Source organism: Lepisosteus platostomus, chromosome 3 (assembly GCF_059453375.1).
Source record: "Lepisosteus platostomus isolate fLepPlt1 chromosome 3, fLepPlt1.hap1, whole genome shotgun sequence".
Lineage (NCBI taxonomy): Eukaryota > Metazoa > Chordata > Actinopteri > Semionotiformes > Lepisosteidae > Lepisosteus > Lepisosteus platostomus.
The window spans coordinates 33,265,521-33,276,793 of NC_142613.1; positions in this window are offsets into that span (position 1 = coordinate 33,265,521).

Sequence of the window (11,273 nt, forward strand, 5' to 3'; positions counted from 1 at the left end):
GCGAGGGAAGTAGCGAATGAACTTTTAAAATCTGCTTCGGTATATAACAGTTTATAATTTCACTTTACTGCACACATTTGAAACTTATGTAAAACAAGAATCTCTACCAGAATTATACGAACCTTTTACGTCCCAGTATTTCGTCGTTAGTTCATCGTTGATCTGTCAATTTTTTACTAGCATTTGAACTTATGAATTTGACATTTATACTTATAATACAGAATAATAACATTTATTTTGTAAATATGTTGTAAACTTTGTTGCGCAAATAATTTGGAAATGTTAGTCTTTAGCATAAGATTTTCGAATTCACTGCTTAAACCGAGTGTTATAAAGTAGACCGTCCAGTATGTGTTCAATACCTGTTGCATTTCTTAATTTCCCCATTAGAGGGAAGCAGATTTACACAAATAGTTACTCTTGAGGACCATTATTGCCTTTTAAAATATCAACTTCAAATACTGGCCATCGTCCTCCAAAAACGTCCATACTTCAAAAACACATTTTAGTAGCAAGTGTAAAAAAATAATAATGATAAATAAAAATTAATGGGTGTTTAAATCTAATTTTTAAGACTTTTTAAAAACATTTAGTCAAATTCGTTTTGTGCGTTTAGATCAATATTTGCAAAAAAAAACGGACTCTCATGATGAAAAGCGAATTGATTTGCGATCCTTAAGATTAAGAAATACTGTAAGTGCAATCCTTAATAATAAAACACTAAAAGTGAACGAATTTGTTTTTATTCAGTTTTTAATACTGATACTCGGTATTACAAATAAGTTTGAGAAAATCATTACAAAGCTAACGATGAAAAGATAAACAGGTTAAACACTTCTAAAAACAAATTGTTGTAGTTAGGAATATATTTTTTATCTGTTATATGATTATCACCATAATTTTATTATAGATATACAGTAATAACGAAAATTCTTAATGTTTTTAAAGATTTTTTTTACGAAGCTATTGATAAATGCACAATTACAATCGAATTAAGAAATAACACGAACGCAAAAAAGGCAAAATAGTTTTTGATCGCTATAAATAAAAAAACAATAAAAAAGAGAATCCTGCATGTTTATTACCGTTTTTGTATAGTATATTTTTACGTTACATAGTTAACTGTGAAACCGCAAATGGTCTTTTCTTTATACGAATTACTTTTTGTGGTAAATTTTGAAGGAAGATGAATAATGAACACAGTCAACAAAACACATTAAAAGGAACGGGTTTCATAATACATTAACAAATAATAAATGTTAGATGTGATTATAATGAGGAACTTTTGTGTCCAAGAGTTAGAATTCTTAAAAAAACACACACACACTAAAGTGTTACTGTGATCAAGAATTTTAAATGAAACTGAAACTGTGATTTTCTATTCAAATATCAACAGATAAAAGCTCAATATCACTTTTATTGTTGTGCTAAAATAACTGTTAAGATAGAACTTGTGTACTGTACATCAGGGTGAAGATAATTGCGCGCTTAATAATGATAACCTACATATTCTTCTGTGCGTCTTATTCTAATAATAATGATTGTTAGGCTGCTTGATTCTATGGATAAACTGTAATGATAAAATCCATCAATCACCCAACGATGATTTTAAAATGAACTTAGATGAATTCAGGAAGTGTCTTAATTTATTAAAATTTATTAAAGACAAAACGATTAATAATTCCTGTAACAAGAACATTTTGAATCTACCATTTCTGATCAAACTACGAAAACAATAAAACTTAAAAATACTTCTTATAAAACGATGTTGTTCCTTTAATGAGACGACAGACAGATTTTCTGCAAAGGGACAGTAATAATAATTGACGTGGCAACTGACATTTCCGTAAAATGAAGAAGCTAGATTATATTTTTACATTGCAATATTATTGATTTTTCAATAACTGCTTCTTTGTTTATCTAAACAAAGTTATAAGAAGGAAAGCGAAAAATTATTGTTTTAGTATAAAAAAAAACAATGAAGCAAGCAAGACAAGACAGCATACATACAGTAGTAGCCACTAAAAGCATTTTGCCCTGAATGAATTTATAATGCTTTGCGGAAAATATAAATAGCACGCTATGAACATCCCGTTGTACCGCTTTTTACTGTTAAAAAAAAACGTATTACTTCATTTCAAATTAAGTAATAACACGTACACTTTTCCACATTCACATTACAGGTTTCTCTTTGCACTTCAAGCATTTTGAACATTCTAGCGTTTGAAACAATTCCTCTTTTTGACCACACAGGACATTTTTCAATTTACTGTAAATCATGTAGGCTATCCAGACAGATCTTTTTCTCGGCTTCTTGTTTCATGTTTGCCAGGCATCACCTCTGGCAAACGCAGAGTTCTGCATTGTCCTCAGGAATGGGTCTGGGTGTGACACACATTTGTTGGCATCACCTGAGGTCAACGTTCCTCTAAACCCAGCTCTAGAGCCAGCAGCAGCTTCAGTCCTATGCATTGTTTGGTGTTTATGGCAGGACCTCGCAGTGCATTCTGACTCTGTGAATTTAGCATCTGATACTTAAAGTGTCAAAGAAGTGGAGGTTAAGCCACGAAGTACAAAATATTTGTTTACAAATAATGCCTTTGTTGGTCCTGTTGTTATTTTATAATGGAGACTAGATTAATGAAGCTATGTTTTGCTCTTCAACATGGTCTACTAAGTTATACCACAGAAGGGGATCTGGCCATACACTTACTGAACTTACTGAACATTTTCTAATTAAACTATTTAGTTTGCAAATAAAGTAATCCATATCAGTAGAGAGTAGAAGGAGTGAACAAACTGAGGTTCAGTATCTTTGTTTAGTTCCAGTTCCTAAGCGTGACTACATTGTTGTTTTTAATCATCTTGGAAATTAAATACAGTAGATGATGCGAGATGCCTTTTTATAGATGAGAAATGACCCAACTTTTATAAATAATCATTGGCTAAAATGAAAATACCCCAAGTGGACATTAGATCGGGGAAAGGTCTGAACTTGACTGCTTATCCTAGTGAGCTGTTTCCAAAACAAGTGCTGCCTTTGTTTCTGGAAATTACTGAGGGAACATCAGCAGGTGACCAGTATACAGTAAGAACTTCTAAACTTTACGAGAATATCTGAATATGTGTTTCCTCTGTGGACTGTACACATCAGCTACATTTAAGGTTAAATGCAGACTTTCACTTGATTGTAGAGGTTAGCAGCAAGATTTGAGGTACTGTGTAGTGAGGCTGGGTTAAATTTAGGGTTAGGATTAGAGACATTTTTCAAGCAGACAAATCAAGAACATCCAGAATGTCAGATATAGTGTTGTGTTTTGTATAGAGGGAATCATTTCTGAATTTCCAATCTGAATAGAAAGATAACAATATCAGCAACCACTATACTATGTTAATTGCAACTAATGAGGATCTGTGTTTGGTAAGAGATCAGAACTTTGTCTACCTGAATTATATGTGAATGTTTAGAGTTGGGTGTAAAATGAGGCACAAGTTTAGTGTCTCAAGTACTCTTGTTCTGCCTGTCACATAGAAGAAAGGTATAAAAACTCAAAGTGACTGAATATCCACTTGATCATTAAAAAAGCTGTATCATACCACCTAGACACTGGTCTAGTATCGGGCTTCCTCTGCAAGCTGAGCAGGCAGCCCAGGAGGAAACTGGTTAGGAAGGTACAATAACTGTGAGACTAACAGCAACATAAAAAAGTTAAAGAGATCAATGGCTATAATGGGAGAAAATGTCCATTAGTCAAAAATATGGAGCTCGTAATTAAGCAAATGAAACATCTTTGGAAGGAGGTGTATATTTTGTTGGAGTATTTGCTTTACTATTCACATATTCACTCTACTTACAATATGTGGAACTCTACAATGGATGCTGAAAAAAAGGTCTGAAAATTAATTTCTTTAAGAAGGGATGTTTGTTTAATGTTCCTCTATTATTAAACTGTGAACCTTTCTTTATAATCGCAGCTAAAAATATGGCATACATATTTATTGTTATTGTCTCAGCTTTCACATATCTGTGCGTTTGGTTTTGAAACAGTATATCTGATGTCGTGTGCTTGCCAAAATATATGTGGTGAGCTTTTATTTTTATGGGGTGTGGGTTATAAATTTGGACAAATGCCATCCTATTGAAGGAGCGGATCTTTAAGTTTTCCAACTGTGACAGAGGAACCAAGCAGAAAGAAGATGTGCCCTTTATTCTCTTCAAAGTTGCTGATATGAAACCCAGATAAGTACACTGGACTTGACTGTGTGAACACCCAGGGTGAAAGAAAATGCTGTGTATTAAAAACAAGAAAAGGACTTGGCTTGCATTTAGAAAAAAAGTATTTGTATTACCAGTCTTTACACTGATGAGGTAATAAAATTCCCATAACACTGGAGACTTTCCATTTTTTTTTCTCTCCATGATGGAAACTGTACCTCAATCAAGGGCAATTTAATGCTTTTTTTCTTTTCTTATTGTCCACAGTTCACCCTTTATTCCATTACTTATAATAAATCTTTTTTATTATTTTTAATTTCTAAAAAGCTTTTATCTCAAAAGCACATTGCTATATGGCATTTATGGGCAACACATTGCACATTCTAAGAAAGTCTACTGGATTCTCTTACACTGGGTCTGTCAGAATTCCTAAATGATTATATTTCTGTTTTGAAGGTTTCTGGATCACAGACTTGTTTGGCTATTTTTTGCACTACATTTCTTTCTGTTGGAAAACAGATGACGCTGTTGGAGACAAAATAAAAAATGTGGGATGGATCATGGTGATAATTTAGGTTCCTTCTTTCACTGTGCTAATGAAGTTTAAGCAAGTGCCGAAGAGAAAGTAATTTAGGAAAAATATACTGTGTGATTAAACAGATTGGGTTGTAATATGGTTTATCCAATAAACTTGCAATAATACAAAGTTGCTTTCAGAGACAAAAAAGTTTGGTTTCTTGCTCCCACACTAAAAAGAAGAGGTAAGAAGGCTACAAAGTAAACTGTAAAGCTTATGACAAATAAGCAGTTTGTTCTATGCTAATTGTACAGAATAGTCAAAAAGATATTAGATTATATAGATTATATTTCTGTGTCTGTGTTTAAGAAAACCCTAAAAATATACACTTACTGTTTTCAAAGCTAAATGAGCTTGTCAAATGTTTATATGATTAAAGAAACCATTATAATGTCTTAAACATTGAGTCAACTTAAACATATTTGGAAACAGCAAGAAATACTCAATTTGTACTTTTTGTATTTTAATGTACAAATGAAAAGACACTTTATGTGTTGTTCTGTTTGCAGTATTTTATGGTCACTTATTTATGAATTAAGTTTCGTAAGTTAACAAGACAAATATTCTTGCAATAGTACTTCAGATAGGGTATTACAAATCCTTTAGTATAGATTCCAAGATTAGTATAGATACTTAATCCAAGACAAGGACCACATGTAGTTAGATGGGTAGGCACTGGGTTTGCTATAAAATACAAAAAGGCCTTCAGCAAAAGAAAAAGTCTTCTTGCAAAAATAATCTAGTGAAAAACTATTTTTAAAGACTGAATAATAGGGCAGTCTTGATTTAAAAATATATAAGGTGTAAGAGCATGTATGGTTATTACCTTAAGAGGAAAACCATAGATATTAAATTCCAGCTAGCATCATAATATTCAGCTGCTGTTCTCATTAATTTAACAACGATTCTGTCGATGAATGCTTTTAAAATATTCTCAAATGCTGTTTGATAATTACAATTCAATCTGTCTTGTTTTACTGAGTTTCATAAAACCTAAAAAAGGGAAGCCATCTGTTTTACTAGTAGACACACAACTGATTTGGTTAATGCATATACAGAAGCCATTTAACTGTCACATTATACATTACTTAATCTGCCTAAAAAAGTGTTCAGCCTGTGTGTCCTCTGCTTCCTCACCTCCTGTTGTGGAATGGACACATACTCACGGCAAAGATATCACCAAAATCTGAATAGTTCAACACAGGTACTGGTTACTACTACTACAAGAGTAAGCAGGTTGCAGAGCAGACCAAGGTCACAGACATCACAGGAAGAGTAAAGAAACTGGCTTGGCAATGGGCTGGTCACACATGGTAAAGAAAAATAAAAAATGGACATCTTCAGCAGGAGATGAGACCAAGATGGCGACCCCCCCCCCCCCACACTGGGTCAATGAAAATCGTAGGCGAGAGCAAGAGCTTGGTGAGAACCGGGAGAGCTGGAGAAGTCGAAGTTACGACACAAAAGTCAGCTCCTGAAGATAATGATGCTGATATTTGTGTAAGTTATGTTTTGAATGGTTTGTGGATTTCACCAGCTCTATTCATTGAAGTGTTGATCAAGTGATGTGCCCATAATGCCATGAAAAAAAGGTTTCCAATCCTCTCTCTTTGTAGTTTCTAACTAGTGAAGAGAAGGAAGCTGCACGGCCTTGTGTGACTGCCGTGTGCAGTTCACTTCTCTGTGTTTTCTACAGTCTTCCACAACCAATTAATTCCCTCATGCGGAATCATCACTTCTTAAATTTTGCATAAGCTTTCTACAGTGCCTCATTTGTCAGCATGAGCTGAACAAATCCTCTGTCTCCCGAAGTGATTGGAGGAGAGCTGAGAGCCTCGATCTGTAGCCCCACCAGAGATCTCTTTATACATGGAAGCTGACTACTCACTGGCACGGAGGGCTGCCTCTTGAGCAAGCTGGCTGATTTATCAGGTCACAGAAACGGCCTTTTGTGGCTCGCCTTCCCTTGGCTATTTTTAGCCTGGGAAATAAAGGTTCTGACCCCCTTGGAACGGTCTGAAAGAGCCAGCTTGAGATTGGCCTCTGCATCTGATTAGATAAAACAACAAGAGGGGGCTTGGCTGGGTCCTGCTGCAGGAAGTGCTCGAGTGGGTGGCAGGATCTGTCAGAACTGGGGGGTGAAAGGGGGTCTAAAGTGAAAGTGAGGGGGACAAAAACAGCGTCGCGTCAGGGGATGCCGAGATATTGTTTTCCCACGTTTTTTACTTCGCTCTCCAGTGGCTTTTAATTAACTTCCTGCTACTTCGCTTTTATTTCCCATGTTTGTACAGTATCGTGTTCTTTACATTAAAGAAGGTCTCCTCTCAGAAGGAGGGGGCCGGAGGAAGTGGCGCACGAGGAGCCACCGAGGTGCCGTTTTAACGCTGTAACAGATCAGAAGAGGAAACGGCTTCCTCAGAGTGTTGAGCCGCAAGTGAAGAATGCCACGGAGCCTCTTTGATTTGCTCCTGCTACTCAAGCTCAGGTTTCACTTTTGATGAAATGGGGAGAGGAAAGCAATTTGAAAGGAACTTATTCTATGGCACCAGGGAACAATCGTACTCATTATAAGGGGTCGAGATCCTGGTAGGGCATGGGATTCCAGGTGACATACTTATACTTCTGTGAGCACTGCCTCACAACAAGGTCATCTTGTTCACATTGACTTTGACAAGGACTGAACCGAACCCTAGTTCAGCCAGCTTTGTCAGCTGTCAGCCATCGTGTAAAATTGAATATTTATCTGGGCTAAGCCCTGTGCCTTGTACCGTACTCAAATTTCATGTGGAGTGAGTTTAACTTAATAAAACCTTATCTGGCCCCAAAATAATCTTAGTAAATGTACTCACCATCTTTTGTCTTGCAGAAAACCTTTGTGATTATTATTTTAATTGTTTTGACACTTTTAAACATTATGAAGAGGATGCTTCTATCAGATGTGCGTTCTTTTAATTCCATCCTTCAATCATGTTATTTGAAAACAGATTTTTAATAGATCATCAAAATGCTGATATCCTCATAAACTGTGCATATTCTTGTTTTATGCTTAGTCAATTGCTTGCTTTTTAAATTAGTTGTATTTATGTTTTATTATTTTAAATAAAAATAATCCACATAGGCTGCCCAATATTCTGGGTGGGTGGGCACTGTTACAGTAAGAGGTCTAAATAATTTGAAAATACTTTAAAATCTGAACTCAAAAGAGACAATCATCATTTTCTTAGTTCATATTTCTTTGGTTCCCTAAATTTTGAATGACATTAGAGGCAATATTTAAGATGATTTGTTATTGCACATAAGATACAAAACATGATTTAATTAACAAATAAATTACTGAGCTCATAAAGTAGAAATGTGATCTTTAAAATGCTAGTCAATGTTTTTTCCTTTCATTGTGCTCTCTTTAGAAAGTGTATTTGGTTTGTTTCTTAATGACCATAACATGAATGCAGTACTTTCTTTAAGGAATTTGACATGAATCCAGTATTTTATACTGGCTAACAGTACCAGTTCCATAAAATAAACTAAAATGAAAAGGCAGATGCTTGAGAACAGTTTTATCTAGCAAGAAATAGTTCTAGACCTCTTTCAAAAAGATTAAAATAAATATATAAATGTTGCCTTATTGGATAAGTTGAAACACCATGGTCACTCACAACATTTTTAAGTTATTATTCAATGGATACACTTTTAAACAGTGCCTTCTAGGTCCTATTAATTTTAATATGCATGTCTATAAAATATGGAGCCTTTTTATACAGTGTTTAAAGTCATCCCATTTGAACAATAAACATAATTCATCTGGCCCATATCCATTAGATATGTGGCTAATGACCTCCAGAGGCTTAGGAGTGTAACTAGCATAGGGGGATACTAATGTACCATTTAAAAAATGGCTCTTATTTACCACTTTATGGCACATAAGTCTATATACATGTACAACAGCTTCATTAGTGTTTAGACTTCTACTAAATGCTTAAACCTGTGTTTAAGATTATTGTCAATCACAACAACAGAAGGTGGGGGGTTCATTAAATATCTGGAGTGCTTAAGAATAATATTGCAACTGTTGCCTATTTTAAAAGCAGTGTTATCTTGGAAAATATGTAGCTGGATTAAAAGTGAATAAATATACAGTAAAAATTAAAGACTATGAAAAATAGTGGTGATAATCAGTTGTGTACATATGCAATTCTATTCATATATACTAGGCATCACTATGCATTATTTTTAGAGAAGATACAGTGCACGGATTTTGAATATCAATTAATTGTTGTGGGTACCATTCCAGTTAATTGATCTTTCATGACTGGCAGTGATAGACTGGACTGACTTTGACTGTTGCATAAACATTAAAAGCACGGTGACCATATTTCCTTAAGCTGAAAACAGGGCCTTTGTTTAATGCTTTCAAGTAATAGAGGTGTGTGTTTGTGTGTGAGTTGGTAGGGGGAGTGATTATGTCCATTGTGGGACTGTCCCATCAAAAACAGTTAATCAAATTAAATCACCTTATTAGTGAGAAAGTTCAATGGGCACAGGTGATTAGATGATGTTACCTTTTAAAATTCCAGCTTGGTGAAAACCAAGAAAGAAAATCATAGAAAGGAACTAACATATAAGCACCTAATGGATATTAGCAAGTATGGTGGTTGAAATGCAGAAAGTTACAGTAATTGTACTACGCACAACAGATTGATCATTGATGAGGCAGAAAAGAAGTGCTTTGATCATATTTTTTAACCACAAAAACCATGATGTCATCTCTACGTCTTTCCTCTCACAGACAAGCACAGCCAAGTAGGTTCCCAGGCAGTTAGCTGGGGTTACAGACCATTATTGGATAATAAGGGCTCAACAGGAAAAACAAAATCTCTAGAGCTCTATAGAACCATGTTTCTTCTACGGGTCCTGCTGGTCCAACAGCCTTAAGTACAGTATACACTGATCCACTAGTGTTTACATCATCAATTAATCTGCATCCCTATAAAGTCATTATTCCTTTTTGGTTTTCACAGTTCCTTGAAGTTGGTTCTTTCCAACTTCATCACAGTCGCTGAAGAGTTGTTTTCTGTTTTGTCTCCGAATTGGAAGGACAAGAGTTTCAAGACCTCAAACCCTCATCTTTTACCTAAAGTTAACTTCAGCATTTCTCTTAAAAGTGACGCCTTCTGTTGCTGGCAGTTAGAGTGTAGTTGTAGATGTAGTTAATAATAATGTTACTAATACTATTGATGCTGCTGTCATGATGTTTCTGCTCTTGGCACTGGTGAAATAATACTAGTGACAATACTTTTACAGAACACCTTGCACATTATAGAGAGTCAACATTACACATGTCAAACACCATGATTACACAGATAAACACGGACAAGAAAAAAAAAGCCTGTACAGTTAATGGAAGTATGTTAAAAATCACAAAGTGCACGTTTAGAAATGTGTTTGTAAAATAATAGTAGACATTTGAACATCAAATGTATGAGGTCTCTAAGGAGTCTAAGGAGGAGAGCTGTCAGGATGTAATGTAATACAGTAATAAATCATGAAAAGTCTAGGGCATCTAGGAGATACAATAGATTATGTAGAGCTTTGTAAGTTAGGAGAAGGATTTTGAAATTGGGCCTTAGATCTGGTTCAAGCTTTAGCAGTTGATTTTGAACATACTGAATCTTGTTGACAGTATACTTACTTAGCGATGACAGCAAGCAATATATTACAGTAAGCATCCATCCATCTAGACATCTGGATGATCAAACTGTACGACTATATGTATTGTGGATGCTAAATTAAAGAAGGCCCAATCCTGAGCTCTGTGGAACACTAGAAGTACCCAAAGAACTGTCAGAGGTTGTACATCATATAGTAACATTGCTTTTGATCCAAATATATGTACCAAACCATCTAAGTTTTATGACAGCAAAGTCAAAACTGTTACCTGTGCTTTATAGTCAAGCAATTTTCATTTGTGATCGTGAGATTAATATGACTTTACATCCACCATTCTTTACAAATAAAGTGGTAGTCTTTGGAACATCTACGGTTCCTTCCTTTCTTCACAAGTTAATTTTCAATCACTTTGTTTAAGATTTTTCTTGGTCCTACCCAACTAATCATTGTACTACAAAACAAATTCTAATCTGGCTTTTCTGTCTTGGTGCTCATGAGTGGTGCAGCACAGCCTGATTGCTTCTGCTGTCTCAGTCCTTTGTAAAGTTTGGATCTTGATACCTTCACCCTCTGCACTCCGGATGCTGTTGACAACTTCACTGACAGTTGGTTAAGGGTTTTCCTTCTGAGCTCTGAACATTTTTTCTGTCATCAACTGCAGATGTTTTTCTTGGCCAACCCTGTTGTGGCTAATTGGTAATTATAGCTCTAGTTTCATTCATCTTCAGTATGTACCAAATTGTTGATTTTAGTATACCCAGCATATATGCTATGGTTCTGAGCTGCAATTGTTTTGTGTGTTTCTCAACAGAA